This window comes from Streptopelia decaocto (genome assembly GCF_964273445.1).
Source record: "Streptopelia decaocto genome assembly, chromosome: 7".
Lineage (NCBI taxonomy): Eukaryota > Metazoa > Chordata > Aves > Columbiformes > Columbidae > Streptopelia > Streptopelia decaocto.
This window is the reverse complement of record NC_138661.1, coordinates 48,557,223-48,574,995: the sequence shown is the minus strand read 5'-3', so window position 1 is coordinate 48,574,995 and position 17,773 is coordinate 48,557,223.

Sequence of the window (17,773 nt, the reverse complement as noted above, 5' to 3'; positions counted from 1 at the left end):
GAGATTCTCAAAATCAAGGTTGACATGTTTAGAGTTCCCACGAACATTTTGGCGTTCCTTACGAAACTTTTGACGTTCTCAAGAAATTTTCCAAATCCCCAACAAAATTCTTACACTTTCACGTCAAAATCACTGAAAGTCCGGTTGAGCTTCTCAAAATCAAGGTTGACATGTTTAGAGTTCCCTCAAACGTTCTGGCAATCCTGGCGAAACTTTTGACGGTTTCACGAAATTTTCCAAATCCCCAACAAAATTCTTACACTTTCACATCAAAATCTCTAAAACTCTGGTTGAGCTTCTCAAAATCAAGGTGGACATGTTTAGAGTTCCCTCAAACATTTTGGCAATCCAGGTGAAACTTTTGACGTTCTCACGAAATTTTCCAAATCCCCGACAAAATTCCTACACTTTCATGTCAAAATCTCTAAAAGTCCGGTTGAGCTTCTCAAAATCAAGGTTGACATGTTTAGAGTTCCCTCGAACATCTCGAACATGTTGGCAATCCTGGCGAAACTTTTGACGTTCTCACGCAATTTTCCAAATCCCCAACAAAATTCTTACATTTTGACGTCAAAAACTCTAAAAGTCCGGTTGAGCTTCTCAAAATCAAGGTTGACATGTTTAGAGTTCCCTCGAACATTTTGGCAATCCTGGCGAAACTTTTGACGTTCTCACGAAATTTTACAAATCCCAAACAAAATTCTTACACTTTCACATCAAAATCTCTAAAACTCTGGTTGAGCTTCTCAAAATCAAGGTTTACATGTTTAGTGTTCAGACAAACATTTTGACATTCCTGGCGAAACTTTTCACTTTCTCACGAAATTTTCTAAATCCCCAACAGAATTCTTACACTTTCACATCAAAATCTCTAAAACTCCTGTTGAGCTTCTCAAAATCAAGGTTGACATGTTTAGAGTTCCCTCAAACATTTTGGCAATCCTTGTGAAACTTTTGACTTTCTCAAGAAATTTTCCAAATCCCCAACAAAATTCTTACACTTTCACGTCAAAATCTCTGAAAGTGCGGTTGAGCTTCTCAAAATCAAGGTTGACATGTTTAGAGTTCCCTCAAACGTTTTGGCAATCCTGGCGAAAATTTTGACCGTTTCCTGAAATTTTCCTAATCCCCGACAAAATTCTTACACTTTCACATCAAAATCTCTAAAACTCCGGTTGAGCTTCTCAAAATCAAGGTGGACATGTTTAGAGTTCCCTCGGACATTTTGGCAATCCTGGCGAAACTTTTGACGGTTTCACGAAATTTTCCAAATCCCAAACAAAATTCTTACACTTTCACATCAAAATCTCTAAAACTCTGGTTGAGCTTCTCAAAATCAAGGTGGACATGTTTAGAGTTCCCTCAAACATTTTGGCAATCCAGGTGAAACTTTTGACGTTCTCACGAAATTTTCCAAATCCCCGACAAAATTCCTACACTTTCATGTCAAAATCTCTAAAAGTCCGGTTGAGCTTCTCAAAATCAAGGTTGACATGTTTAGAGTTCCCTCGAACATTTTGGCAATCCTGGCGAAACTTTTCACGTTCTCACGAAATTCAACAAATCTCTGCCAAAATTTTTACAATTTCACATCAAAATCTCTAAAACTCCAGTTGAGCTTCTCAAAATCAAGGTTGACATGTTTAGAGTTCCCTCGAACATTTTGGCAATCCTGGCGAAACTTTTGACGTTCTCAGGAAATTTTCCAAATCCCCAACAAAATTCTTACACTTTCACATCAAAATCTCTAAAAGTCCGGTTGAGCTTCTCAAAATCAAGGTTGACATGTTTAGAGTTCCCTCAAACATTTTGGCAATCCAGGTGAAACTTTTGACGTTCTCAAGAAATTCTCCAAATCCCCGACAAATATCTTACACTTTGACGTCAAAATCTCTAAAACTCTGGTTGAGCTTCTCAAAATCAAGGTTGACATGTTTAGAGTTCCCTCGAACATTTTGGCAATCCTGGCGAAACTTTTGACGTTCTCAGGAAATTTTCCAAATCCCCGAAAAAATTCCTACACATTCACGTCAAAATCTCTAAAACTCTGGTTGAGCTTCTCAAAATCAAGGTTGACATGTTTAGAGTTCCCTCGAACATTTTGGCAATCCTGGCGAAACTTTTGACGTTCTCAGGAAATTTTCCATATCCCCGAAAAAATTCCTACACTTTCACGTCAAAATCTCTAAACCTCTGGTTGAGCTTCTCAAAATCAAGGTTGACATGTTAGAGATCCCTCAAACATTTTGGCAATCCAGGTGAAACTTTTGACGTTCTCAAGAAATTCTCCAAATCTCTGCCAAAATTTTTACACTTTCACATCTAAATCTCTAAAACTCCAGTTGAGCTTCTCAAAATCAAGGTTGACATGTTTAGAGTTCCCTCGGACATTTTGGCAATCCTGGTGAAACTTTTGACTTTCTGACGAAATTTTCCAAATCCCCAACAAAATTCTTACACTTAGACGTCAAAATCTCTAAAAGTCCGTTTGAGCTTCTCAAAATCAAGGTGGACATGTTTAGAGTTCCCTCGAACATTTTGGCAATCCTGGCGAAACTGTTGACGTTCTCAGGAAATTTTCCAGTTCCCCGAAAAAATTCCTGCACTTTCACGTCAAAATCTCTAAAACTCTGGTTGAGCTTCTCAAAATCAAGGTTGACATGTTTAGAGTTCCCTAGGACATTTTGGCAATCCTGGCGAAACTTTTGACGTTCTCAAGAAATTTTCCAAATCCCCAACAAAATTCTTACATTTTGACGTCAAAAACTCTAAAAGTCCGGTTGAGCTTCTCAAAATCAAGGTTGACATGTTTAGAGTTCCCTTCAAACATTTTGGCATTCCTGGTGAAACTTTTGACGTTCTCAAGAAATTTTCCAAATCCCAAACAAAATTCTTACACTTTCACATCAAAATCTCTAAAACTCTGGTTGAGCTTCTCAAAATCAAGGTTTACATGTTTAGTGTTCAGACAAACATTTTGACATTCCTGGCGAAACTTTTCACTTTCTCACGAAATTTTCTAAATCCCCAACAAAATTCTTACACTTTCACATCAAAATCTCTAAAACTCTGGTTGAGCTTCTCAAAATCAAGGTGGACATGTTTAGAGTTCCCTCAAACATTTTGGCAATCCAGGTGAAACTTTTGACGTTCTCACAAAATTTTCCAAATCCCCGACAAAATTCCTACACTTTCATGTCAAAATCTCTAAAAGTCCGGTTGAGCTTCTCAAAATCAAGGTTGACATGTTTAGAGTTCCCTCGAACATCTCGAACATGTTGGCAATCCTGGCGAAACTTTTGACGTTCTCACGCAATTTTCCAAATCCCCAACAAAATTCTTACATTTTGACGTCAAAAACTCTAAAAGTCCGGTTGAGCTTCTCAAAATCAAGGTTGACATGTTTAGAGTTCCCTCGAACATTTTGGCAATCCTGGCGAAACTTTTGACGTTCTCACGAAATTTTACAAATCCCAAACAAAATTCTTACACTTTCACATCAAAATCTCTAAAACTCTGGTTGAGCTTCTCAAAATCAAGGTTTACATGTTTAGTGTTCAGACAAACATTTTGACATTCCTGGCGAAACTTTTCACTTTCTCACGAAATTTTCTAAATCCCCAACAGAATTCTTACACTTTCACATCAAAATCTCTAAAACTCCTGTTGAGCTTCTCAAAATCAAGGTTGACATGTTTAGAGTTCCCTCAAACATTTTGGCAACCCTTGTGAAACTTTTGACTTTCTCAAGAAATTTTCCAAATCCCCAACAAAATTCTTACACTTTCACGTCAAAATCTCTGAAAGTGCGGTTGAGCTTCTCAAAATCAAGGTTGACATGTTTAGAGTTCCCTCAAACGTTTTGGCAATCCTGGCGAAAATTTTGACCGTTTCCTGAAATTTTCCTAATCCCCGACAAAATTCTTACACTTTCACATCAAAATCTCTAAAACTCCGGTTGAGCTTCTCAAAATCAAGGTGGACATGTTTAGAGTTCCCTCGGACATTTTGGCAATCCTGGCGAAACTTTTGACGGTTTCACGAAATTTTCCAAATCCCAAACAAAATTCTTACACTTTCACATCAAAATCTCTAAAACTCTGGTTGAGCTTCTCAAAATCAAGGTGGACATGTTTAGAGTTCCCTCAAACATTTTGGCAATCCAGGTGAAACTTTTGACGTTCTCACGAAATTTTCCAAATCCCCGACAAAATTCCTACACTTTCATGTCAAAATCTCTAAAAGTCCGGTTGAGCTTCTCAAAATCAAGGTTGACATGTTTAGAGTTCCCTCGAACATTTTGGCAATCCTGGCGAAACTTTTCACGTTCTCACGAAATTCAACAAATCTCTGCCAAAATTTTTACAATTTCACATCAAAATCTCTAAAACTCCAGTTGAGCTTCTCAAAATCAAGGTTGACATGTTTAGAGTTCCCTCGAACATTTTGGCAATCCTGGCGAAACTTTTGACGTTCTCAGGAAATTTTCCAAATCCCCAACAAAATTCTTACACTTTCACATCAAAATCTCTAAAAGTCCGGTTGAGCTTCTCAAAATCAAGGTTGACATGTTTAGAGTTCCCTCAAACATTTTGGCAATCCAGGTGAAACTTTTGACGTTCTCAAGAAATTCTCCAAATCCCCGACAAATATCTTACACTTTGACGTCAAAATCTCTAAAACTCTGGTTGAGCTTCTCAAAATCAAGGTTGACATGTTTAGAGTTCACTCAAACATTTTGGCAATCCTGGCGAAACTTTTGACGTTCTCAGGAAATTTTCCAAATCCCCGAAAAAATTCCTACACATTCACGTCAAAATCTCTAAAACTCTGGTTGAGCTTCTCAAAATCAAGGTTGACATGTTTAGAGTTCCCTCGAACATTTTGGCAATCCTGGCGAAACTTTTGACGTTCTCAGGAAATTTTCCATATCCCCGAAAAAATTCCTACTCTTTCACGTCAAAATCTCTAAACCTCTGGTTGAGCTTCTCAAAATCAAGGTTGACATGTTTAGAGTTCCCTCAAACATTTTGGCAATCCTGATAAAGCTTTTGACGTTCTCAGGAAATTTTCCAAATCCCAAAAAAATTCCTACACTTTCACGTCAAAATCTCTAAACCTCTGGTTGAGCTTCTCAAAATCAAGGTTGACATGTTAGAGATCCCTCAAACATTTTGGCAATCCAGGTGAAACTTTTGACGTTCTCAAGAAATTCTCCAAATCTCTGCCAAAATTTTTACACTTTCACATCTAAATCTCTAAAACTCCAGTTGAGCTTCTCAAAATCAAGGTTGACATGTTTAGAGTTCCCTCGGACATTTTGGCAATCCTGGTGAAACTTTTGACTTTCTGACGAAATTTTCCAAATCCCCAACAAAATTCTTACACTTAGACGTCAAAATCTCTAAAAGTCCGTTTGAGCTTCTCAAAATCAAGGTGGACATGTTTAGAGTTCCCTCGAACATTTTGGCAATCCTGGCGAAACTGTTGACGTTCTCAGGAAATTTTCCAGTTCCCCGAAAAAATTCCTGCACTTTCACGTCAAAATCTCTAAAAGTCCGGTTGAGCTTCTCAAAATCAAGGTTGACATGTTTAGAGTTCCCTCGGACATTTTGGCAATCCTGGCGAAACTTTTGACGTTCTCAAGAAATTTTCCAAATCCCCAACAAAATTCTTACATTTTGACGTCAAAAACTCTAAAAGTCCGGTTGAGCTTCTCAAAATCAAGGTTGACATGTTTAGAGTTCCCTTCAAACATTTTGGCATTCCTGGTGAAACTTTTGACGTTCTCAAGAAATTTTCCAAATCCCAAACAAAATTCTTACACTTTCACATCAAAATCTCTAAAACTCTGGTTGAGCTTCTCAAAATCAAGGTTTACATGTTTAGTGTTCAGACAAACATTTTGACATTCCTGGCGAAACTTTTCACTTTCTCACGAAATTTTCTAAATCCCCAACAAAATTCTTACACTTTCACATCAAAATCTCTGAAACTCCTGTTGAGATTCTCAAAATCAAGGTTGACATGTTTAGAGTTCCCACGAACATTTTGGCGTTCCTTACGAAACTTTTGACGTTCTCAAGAAATTTTCCAAATCCCCAACAAAATTCTTACACTTTCACGTCAAAATCTCTGAAAGTCCGGTTGAGCTTCTCAAAATCAAGGTTGACATGTTTAGAGTTCCCTCAAACATTTTGGCAATCCAGGTGAAACTTTTGACGTTCTCACGCAATTTTCCAAATCCCCAACAAAATTCTTACATTTTTGACGTCAAAAACTCTAAAAGTCCGGTTGAGCTTCTCAAAATCAAGGTTGACATGTTTAGAGTTCCCTCGAACATTTTGGCAATCCTGGCGAAACTTTTGACGTTCTCACGAAATTTTACAAATCCCAAACAAAATTCTTACACTTTCACATCAAAATCTCTAAAACTCTGGTTGAGCTTCTCAAAATCAAGGTTTACATGTTTAGTGTTCAGACAAACATTTTGACATTCCTGGCGAAACTTTTCACTTTCTCACGAAATTTTCTAAATCCCCAACAGAATTCTTACACGTTCACATCAAAATCTCTAAAACTCCTGTTGAGCTTCTCAAAATCAAGGTTGACATGTTTAGAGTTCCCTCAAACATTTTGGAAATCCTGGTGAAACTTTTGACTTTCTCAAGAAATTTTCCAAATCCCCAACAAAATCTTACACTTTCACGTCAAAATCTCTGAAAGTGCGGTTGAGCTTCTCAAAATCAAGGTTGACATGTTTAGAGTTCCCTCAAACGTTTTGGCAATCCTGGCGAAAATTTTGACCGTCTCATGAAATTTTCCTAATCCCCGACAAAATTCTTACACTTTCACATCAAAATCTCTAAAACTCCGGTTGAGCTTCTCAAAATCAAGGTTGACATGTTTAGAGTTCCCTCGGACATTTTGGCAATCCTGGCGAAACTTTTGACGGTTTCACGAAATTTTCCAAATCCCCAACAAAATTCTTACACTTTCACATCAAAATCTCTAAAACTCTGGTTGAGCTTCTCAAAATCAAGGTGGACATGTTTAGAGTTCCCTCAAACATTTTGGCAATCCAGGTGAAACTTTTGACGTTCTCACGAAATTTTCCAAATCCCCGACAAAATTCCTACACTTTCATGTCAAAATCTCTAAAAGTCCGGTTGAGCTTCTCAAAATCAAGGTTGACATGTTTAGAGTTCCCTCGAACATTTTGGCGTTCCTTGCGAAACTTTTGACGTTCTCACGAAATTCAACAAATCTCTGCCAAAATTTTTACAATTTCACATCAAAATCTCTAAAACTCCAGTTGAGCTTCTCAAAATCAAGGTTGACATGTTTAGAGTTCCCTCGAACATTTTGGCAATCCTGGCGAAACTTTTGACGTTCTCAGGAAATTTTCCAAATCCCCAACAAAATTCTTACACTTTCACATCAAAATCTCTAAAAGTCCGGTTGAGCTTCTCAAAATCAAGGTTGACATGTTTAGAGTTCCCTCAAACATTTTGGCATTCCTGGTGAAACTTTTGACGTTCTCAAGAAATTCTCCAAATCCCCGACAAATATCTTACACTTTGACGTCAAAATCTCTAAAACTCTGGTTGAGCTTCTCAAAATCAAGGTTGACATGTTTAGAGTTCCCTCGAACATTTTGGCAATCCTGGCGAAACTTTTGACGTTCTCAGGAAATTTTCCAAATCCCCGAAAAAATTCCTACACATTCACGTCAAAATCTCTAAAACTCTGGTTGAGCTTCTCAAAATCAAGGTTGACATGTTTAGAGTTCCCTCGAACATTTTGGCAATCCTGGCGAAACTTTTGACGTTCTCAGGAAATTTTCCATATCCCCGAAAAAATTCCTACACTTTCACGTCAAAATCTCTAAACCTCTGGTTGAGCTTCTCAAAATCAAGATTGACATGTTTAGAGTTCCCTCAAACATTTTGGCAATCCTGATAAAGCTTTTGACGTTCTCAGGAAATTTTCCAAATCCCAAAAAAATTCTTACACTTTCACGTCAAAATCTCTAAAAGTCCGGTTGAGCTTCTCAAAATCAAGGTTGACATGTTAGAGTTCCCTCAAACATTTTGGCAATCCAGGTGAAACTTTTGACGTTCTCAAGAAATTCTCCAAATCTCTGCCAAAATTTTTACACTTTCACATCTAAATCTCTAAAACTCCAGTTGAGCTTCTCAAAATCAAGGTTGACATGTTTAGAGTTCCCTCGAACATTTTGGCAATCCTGGTGAAACTTTTGACTTTCTGACGAAATTTTCCAAATCCCCAACAAAATTCTTACACTTAGACGTCAAAATCTCTAAAAGTCCGTTTGAGCTTCTCAAAATCAAGGTGGACATGTTTAGAGTTCCCTCGAACATTTTGGCAATCCTGGCAAAACTTTTGACGTTCTCACGAAATTCTCCAAATCCCCGACAAATATCTTACACTTTGACGTCAAAATCTCTAAAACTCCGGTTGAGCTTCTCAAAATCAAGGTTGACATGTTTAGAGTTCCCTCGAACATTTTGGCAATCCTGGCGAAACTGTTGACGTTCTCAGGAAATTTTCCAGTTCCCCGAAAAAATTCCTGCACTTTCACGTCAAAATCTCTAAAACTCCGGTTGAGCTTCTCAAAATCAAGGTTTACATGTTTAGTGTTCAGACAAACATTTTGACATTCCTGGCGAAACTTTTCACTTTCTCACGAAATTTTCTAAATCCCCAACAAAATTCTTACACTTTCACATCAAAATCTCTAAAACTCCTGTTGAGATTCTCAAAATCAAGGTTGACATGTTTAGAGTTCCCACGAACATTTTGGCGTTCCTTACGAAACTTTTGACGTTCTCAAGAAATTTTCCAAATCCCCAACAAAATTCTTACACTTTCACGTCAAAATCACTGAAAGTCCGGTTGAGCTTCTCAAAATCAAGGTTGACATGTTTAGAGTTCCCTCAAACGTTCTGGCAATCCTGGCGAAACTTTTGACGGTTTCACGAAATTTTCCAAATCCCAAACAAAATTCTTACACTTTCACATCAAAATCTCTAAAACTCTGGTTGAGCTTCTCAAAATCAAGGTGGACATGTTTAGAGTTCCCTCAAACATTTTGGCAATCCAGGTGAAACTTTTGACGTTCTCACGAAATTTTCCAAATCCCCGACAAAATTCCTACACTTTCATGTCAAAATCTCTAAAAGTCCGGTTGAGCATCTCAAAATCAAGGTTGACATGTTTAGAGTTCCCTCGAACATCTCGAACATGTTGGCAATCCTGGCGAAACTTTTGACGTTCTCACGCAATTTTCCAAATCCCCAACAAAATTCTTACATTTTGACGTCAAAAACTCTAAAAGTCCGGTTGAGCTTCTCAAAATCAAGGTTGACATGTTTAGAGTTCCCTCGAACATTTTGGCAATCCTGGCGAAACTTTTGACGTTCTCACGAAATTTTACAAATCCCAAACAAAATTCTTACACTTTCACATCAAAATCTCTAAAAGTCCGGTTGAGCTTCTCAAAATCAAGGTTTACATGTCTAGTGTTCAGACAAACATTTTGACATTCCTGGCGAAACTTTTCACTTTCTCACGAAATTTTCTAAATCCCCAACAGAATTCTTACACTTTCACATCAAAATATCTAAAACTCCTGTTGAGCTTCTCAAAATCAAGGTTGACATGTTTAGAGTTCCCTCAAACATTTTGGCAATCCTTGTGAAACTTTTGACTTTCTCAAGAAATTTTCCAAATCCCCAACAAAATTCTTACACTTTCACGTCAAAATCTCTGAAAGTGCGGTTGAGCTTCTCAAAATCAAGGTTGACATGTTTAGAGTTCCCTCAAACGTTTTGGCAATCCTGGCGAAAATTTTGACCGTTTCCTGAAATTTTCCTAATCCCCGACAAAATTCTTACACTTTCACATCAAAATCTCTAAAACTCCGGTTGAGCTTCTCAAAATCAAGGTGGACATGTTTAGAGTTCCCTCGGACATTTTGGCAATCCTGGCGAAACTTTTGACGGTTTCACGAAATTTTCCAAATCCCAAACAAAATTCTTACACTTTCACATCAAAATCTCTAAAACTCTGGTTGAGCTTCTCAAAATCAAGGTGGACATGTTTAGAGTTCCCTCAAACATTTTGGCAATCCAGGTGAAACTTTTGACGTTCTCACGAAATTTTCCAAATCCCCGACAAAATTCCTACACTTTCATGTCAAAATCTCTAAAAGTCCGGTTGAGCTTCTCAAAATCAAGGTGGACATGTTTAGAGTTCCCTCGAACATTTTGGCAATCCTGGCGAAACTTTTCACGTTCTCACGAAATTCAACAAATCTCTGCCAAAATTTTTACAATTTCACATCAAAATCTCTAAAACTCCAGTTGAGCTTCTCAAAATCAAGGTTGACATGTTTAGAGTTCCCTCGAACATTTTGGCAATCCTGGCGAAACTGTTGACGTTCTCAGGAAATTTTCCAAATCCCCAACAAAATTCTTACACTTTCACATCAAAATCTCTAAAAGTCCGGTTGAGCTTCTCAAAATCAAGGTTGACATGTTTAGAGTTCCCTCAAACATTTTGGCATTCCTGGTGAAACTTTTGACGTTCTCAAGAAATTCTCCAAATCCCCGACAAATATCTTACACTTTGACGTCAAAATCTCTAAAACTCTGGTTGAGCTTCTCAAAATCAAGGTTGACATGTTTAGAGTTCCCTCGAACATTTTGGCAATCCTGGCGAAACTTTTGACGTTCTCAGGAAATTTTCCAAATCCCCGAAAAAATTCCTACACATTCACGTCAAAATCTCTAAAACTCTGGTTGAGCTTCTCAAAATCAAGGTTGACATGTTTAGAGTTCCCTCGAACATTTTGGCAATCCTGGCGAAACTTTTGACGTTCTCAGGAAATTTTCCATATCCCCGAAAAAATTCCTACACTTTCACGTCAAAATCTCTAAACCTCTGGTTGAGCTTCTCAAAATCAAGGTTGACATGTTTAGAGTTCCCTCAAACATTTTGGCAATCCTGATAAAGCTTTTGACGTTCTCAGGAAATTTTCCAAATCCCAAAAAAATTCTTACACTTTCACGTCAAAATCTCTAAAAGTCCGGTTGAGCTTCTCAAAATCAAGGTTGACATGTTAGAGTTCCCTCAAACATTTTGGCAATCCAGGTGAAACTTTTGACGTTCTCAAGAAATTCTCCAAATCTCTGCCAAAATTCTTACACTTTCACGTCAAAATCTCTAAAAGTCCGTTTGAGCTTCTCAAAATCAAGGTGGACATGTTTAGAGTTCCCTCGAACATTTTGGCAATCCTGGCAAAACTTTTGACGTTCTCACGAAATTCTCCAAATCCCCGACAAATATCTTACACTTTGACGTCAAAATCTCTAAAACTCCGGTTGAGCTTCTCAAAATCAAGGTTTACATGTTTAGTGTTCAGACAAACATTTTGACATTCCTGGCGAAACTTTTCACTTTCTCACGAAATTTTCTAAATCCCCAACAAAATTCTTACACTTTCACATCAAAATCTCTAAAACTCCTGTTGAGATTCTCAAAATCAAGGTTGACATGTTTAGAGTTCCCACGAACATTTTGGCGTTCCTTACGAAACTTTTGACGTTCTCAAGAAATTTTCCAAATCCCCAACAAAATCTTACACTTTCACGTCAAAATCTCTGAAAGTCCGGTTGAGCTTCTCAAAATCAAGGTTGACATGTTTAGAGTTCCCTCAAACGTTTTGGCAATCCTGGCGAAACTTTTGACGGTTTCACGAAATTTTCCAAATCCCAAACAAAATTCTTACACTTTCACATCAAAATCTCTAAAACTCTGGTTGAGCTTCTCAAAATCAAGGTGGACATGTTTAGAGTTCCCTCAAACATTTTGGCAATCCAGGTGAAACTTTTGACGTTCTCACGAAATTTTCCAAATCCCCAACAAAATTCCTACACTTTCATGTCAAAATCTCTAAAAGTCCGGTTGAGCTTCTCAAAATCAAGGTTGACATGTTTAGAGTTCCCTCAAACGTTTTGGCAATCCTTGTGAAACTTTTGACTTTCTCAAGAAATTTTCCAAATCCCCGAAAAAATTCCTACACTTTCACGTCAAAATCTCTGAAAGTCCGGTTGAGCTTCTCAAAATCAAGGTGGACATGTTTAGAGTTCCCTCAAACATTTTGGCAATCCTGGTGAAACTTTTGACGTTCTCAAGAAATTCTCCAAATCCCCGACAAATATCTTACACTTTGACGTCAAAATCTCTAAAACTCTGGTTGAGCTTCTCAAAATCAAGGTTGACATGTTTAGAGTTCCCTCGAACATTTTGGCAATCCTGGCGAAACTTTTGACGTTCTCAGGAAATTTTCCATATCCCCGAAAAAATTCCTACACTTTCACGTCAAAATCTCTAAACCTCTGGTTGAGCTTCTCAAAATCAAGGTTGACATGTTTAGAGTTCCCTCAAACATTTTGGCAATCCTGATAAAGCTTTTGACGTTCTCAGGAAATTTTCCAAATCCCAAAAAAATTCTTACACTTTCACGTCAAAATCTCTAAAAGTCCGGTTGAGCTTCTCAAAATCAAGGTTGACATGTTAGAGTTCCCTCAAACATTTTGGCAATCCAGGTGAAACTTTTGACGTTCTCAAGAAATTCTCCAAATCTCTGCCAAAATTCTTACACTTTCACGTCAAAATCTCTAAAAGTCCGTTTGAGCTTCTCAAAATCAAGGTGGACATGTTTAGAGTTCCCTCGAACATTTTGGCAATCCTGGCAAAACTTTTGACGTTCTCACGAAATTCTCCAAATCCCCGACAAATATCTTACACTTTGACGTCAAAATCTCTAAAACTCCGGTTGAGCTTCTCAAAATCAAGGTTTACATGTTTAGTGTTCAGACAAACATTTTGACATTCCTGGCGAAACTTTTCACTTTCTCACGAAATTTTCTAAATCCCCAACAAAATTCTTACACTTTCACATCAAAATCTCTAAAACTCCTGTTGAGATTCTCAAAATCAAGGTTGACATGTTTAGAGTTCCCACGAACATTTTGGCGTTCCTTACGAAACTTTTGACGTTCTCAAGAAATTTTCCAAATCCCCAACAAAATCTTACACTTTCACGTCAAAATCTCTGAAAGTCCGGTTGAGCTTCTCAAAATCAAGGTTGACATGTTTAGAGTTCCCTCAAACGTTTTGGCAATCCTGGCGAAACTTTTGACGGTTTCACGAAATTTTCCAAATCCCAAACAAAATTCTTACACTTTCACATCAAAATCTCTAAAACTCTGGTTGAGCTTCTCAAAATCAAGGTGGACATGTTTAGAGTTCCCTCAAACATTTTGGCAATCCAGGTGAAACTTTTGACGTTCTCACGAAATTTTCCAAATCCCCAACAAAATTCCTACACTTTCATGTCAAAATCTCTAAAAGTCCGGTTGAGCTTCTCAAAATCAAGGTTGACATGTTTAGAGTTCCCTCAAACGTTTTGGCAATCCTTGTGAAACTTTTGACTTTCTCAAGAAATTTTCCAAATCCCCGAAAAAATTCCTACACTTTCACGTCAAAATCTCTGAAAGTCCGGTTGAGCTTCTCAAAATCAAGGTGGACATGTTTAGAGTTCCCTCAAACATTTTGGCAATCCTGGTGAAACTTTTGACGTTCTCAAGAAATTCTCCAAATCCCCGACAAATATCTTACACTTTGACGTCAAAATCTCTAAAACTCTGGTTGAGCTTCTCAAAATCAAGGTTGACATGTTTAGAGTTCCCTCGAACATTTTGGCAATCCTGGCGAAACTTTTGACGTTCTCAGGAAATTTTCCATATCCCCGAAAAAATTCCTACACTTTCACGTCAAAATCTCTAAACCTCTGGTTGAGCTTCTCAAAATCAAGGTTGACATGTTTAGAGTTCCCTCAAACATTTTGGCAATCCTGATAAAGCTTTTGACGTTCTCAGGAAATTTTCCAAATCCCAAAAAAATTCTTACACTTTCACGTCAAAATCTCTAAAAGTCCGGTTGAGCTTCTCAAAATCAAGGTTGACATGTTAGAGTTCCCTCAAACATTTTGGCAATCCAGGTGAAACTTTTGACGTTCTCAAGAAATTCTCCAAATCTCTGCCAAAATTCTTACACTTTCACGTCAAAATCTCTAAAAGTCCGTTTGAGCTTCTCAAAATCAAGGTGGACATGTTTAGAGTTCCCTCGAACATTTTGGCAATCCTGGCAAAACTTTTGACGTTCTCACGAAATTCTCCAAATCCCCGACAAATATCTTACACTTTGACGTCAAAATCTCTAAAACTCCGGTTGAGCTTCTCAAAATCAAGGTTTACATGTTTAGTGTTCAGACAAACATTTTGACATTCCTGGCGAAACTTTTCACTTTCTCACGAAATTTTCTAAATCCCCAACAAAATTCTTACACTTTCACATCAAAATCTCTAAAACTCCTGTTGAGATTCTCAAAATCAAGGTTGACATGTTTAGAGTTCCCACGAACATTTTGGCGTTCCTTACGAAACTTTTGACGTTCTCAAGAAATTTTCCAAATCCCCAACAAAATCTTACACTTTCACGTCAAAATCTCTGAAAGTCCGGTTGAGCTTCTCAAAATCAAGGTTGACATGTTTAGAGTTCCCTCAAACGTTTTGGCAATCCTGGCGAAACTTTTGACGGTTTCACGAAATTTTCCAAATCCCAAACAAAATTCTTACACTTTCACATCAAAATCTCTAAAACTCTGGTTGAGCTTCTCAAAATCAAGGTGGACATGTTTAGAGTTCCCTCAAACATTTTGGCAATCCAGGTGAAACTTTTGACGTTCTCACGAAATTTTCCAAATCCCCAACAAAATTCCTACACTTTCATGTCAAAATCTCTAAAAGTCCGGTTGAGCTTCTCAAAATCAAGGTTGACATGTTTAGAGTTCCCTCAAACGTTTTGGCAATCCTTGTGAAACTTTTGACTTTCTCAAGAAATTTTCCAAATCCCCGAAAAAATTCCTACACTTTCACGTCAAAATCTCTGAAAGTCCGGTTGAGCTTCTCAAAATCAAGGTGGACATGTTTAGAGTTCCCTCAAACATTTTGGCAATCCTGGTGAAACTTTTGACGTTCTCAAGAAATTCTCCAAATCCCCGACAAATATCTTACACTTTGACGTCAAAATCTCTAAAACTCTGGTTGAGCTTCTCAAAATCAAGGTTGACATGTTTAGAGTTCCCTCGAACATTTTGGCAATCCTGGCGAAACTTTTGACGTTCTCAGGAAATTTTCCATATCCCCGAAAAAATTCCTACACTTTCACGTCAAAATCTCTAAACCTCTGGTTGAGCTTCTCAAAATCAAGGTTGACATGTTTAGAGTTCCCTCAAACATTTTGGCAATCCTGATAAAGCTTTTGACGTTCTCAGGAAATTTTCCAAATCCCAAAAAAATTCTTACACTTTCACGTCAAAATCTCTAAAAGTCCGGTTGAGCTTCTCAAAATCAAGGTTGACATGTTAGAGTTCCCTCAAACATTTTGGCAATCCAGGTGAAACTTTTGACGTTCTCAAGAAATTCTCCAAATCTCTGCCAAAATTCTTACACTTTCACGTCAAAATCTCTAAAAGTCCGTTTGAGCTTCTCAAAATCAAGGTGGACATGTTTAGAGTTCCCTCGAACATTTTGGCAATCCTGGCAAAACTTTTGACGTTCTCACGAAATTCTCCAAATCCCCGACAAATATCTTACACTTTGACGTCAAAATCTCTAAAACTCCGGTTGAGCTTCTCAAAATCAAGGTTTACATGTTTAGTGTTCAGACAAACATTTTGACATTCCTGGCGAAACTTTTCACTTTCTCACGAAATTTTCTAAATCCCCAACAAAATTCTTACACTTTCACATCAAAATCTCTAAAACTCCTGTTGAGATTCTCAAAATCAAGGTTGACATGTTTAGAGTTCCCACGAACATTTTGGCGTTCCTTACGAAACTTTTGACGTTCTCAAGAAATTTTCCAAATCCCCAACAAAATCTTACACTTTCACGTCAAAATCTCTGAAAGTCCGGTTGAGCTTCTCAAAATCAAGGTTGACATGTTTAGAGTTCCCTCAAACGTTTTGGCAATCCTGGCGAAACTTTTGACGGTTTCACGAAATTTTCCAAATCCCAAACAAAATTCTTACACTTTCACATCAAAATCTCTAAAACTCTGGTTGAGCTTCTCAAAATCAAGGTGGACATGTTTAGAGTTCCCTCAAACATTTTGGCAATCCAGGTGAAACTTTTGACGTTCTCACGAAATTTTCCAAATCCCCAACAAAATTCCTACACTTTCATGTCAAAATCTCTAAAAGTCCGGTTGAGCTTCTCAAAATCAAGGTTGACATGTTTAGAGTTCCCTCAAACGTTTTGGCAATCCTTGTGAAACTTTTGACTTTCTCAAGAAATTTTCCAAATCCCCGAAAAAATTCCTACACTTTCACGTCAAAATCTCTGAAAGTCCGGTTGAGCTTCTCAAAATCAAGGTGGACATGTTTAGAGTTCCCTCAAACATTTTGGCAATCCTGGTGAAACTTTTGACGTTCTCAAGAAATTCTCCAAATCCCCGACAAATATCTTACACTTTGACGTCAAAATCTCTAAAACTCTGGTTGAGCTTCTCAAAATCAAGGTTGACATGTTTAGAGTTCCCTCGAACATTTTGGCAATCCTGGCGAAACTTTTGACGTTCTCAGGAAATTTTCCATATCCCCGAAAAAATTCCTACACTTTCACGTCAAAATCTCTAAACCTCTGGTTGAGCTTCTCAAAATCAAGGTTGACATGTTTAGAGTTCCCTCAAACATTTTGGCAATCCTGATAAAGCTTTTGACGTTCTCAGGAAATTTTCCAAATCCCAAAAAAATTCTTACACTTTCACGTCAAAATCTCTAAAAGTCCGGTTGAGCTTCTCAAAATCAAGGTTGACATGTTAGAGTTCCCTCAAACATTTTGGCAATCCAGGTGAAACTTTTGACGTTCTCAAGAAATTCTCCAAATCTCTGCCAAAATTCTTACACTTTCACGTCAAAATCTCTAAAAGTCCGTTTGAGCTTCTCAAAATCAAGGTGGACATGTTTAGAGTTCCCTCGAACATTTTGGCAATCCTGGCAAAACTTTTGACGTTCTCACGAAATTCTCCAAATCCCCGACAAATATCTTACACTTTGACGTCAAAATCTCTAAAACTCCGGTTGAGCTTCTCAAAATCAAGGTTTACATGTTTAGTGTTCAGACAAACATTTTGACATTCCTGGCGAAACTTTTCACTTTCTCACGAAATTTTCTAAATCCCCAACAAAATTCTTACACTTTCACATCAAAATCTCTAAAACTCCTGTTGAGATTCTCAAAATCAAGGTTGACATGTTTAGAGTTCCCACGAACATTTTGGCGTTCCTTACGAAACTTTTGACGTTCTCAAGAAATTTTCCAAATCCCCAACAAAATCTTACACTTTCACGTCAAAATCTCTGAAAGTCCGGTTGAGCTTCTCAAAATCAAGGTTGACATGTTTAGAGTTCCCTCAAACGTTTTGGCAATCCTGGCGAAACTTTTGACGGTTTCACGAAATTTTCCAAATCCCAAACAAAATTCTTACACTTTCACATCAAAATCTCTAAAACTCTGGTTGAGCTTCTCAAAATCAAGGTGGACATGTTTAGAGTTCCCTCAAACATTTTGGCAATCCAGGTGAAACTTTTGACGTTCTCACGAAATTTTCCAAATCC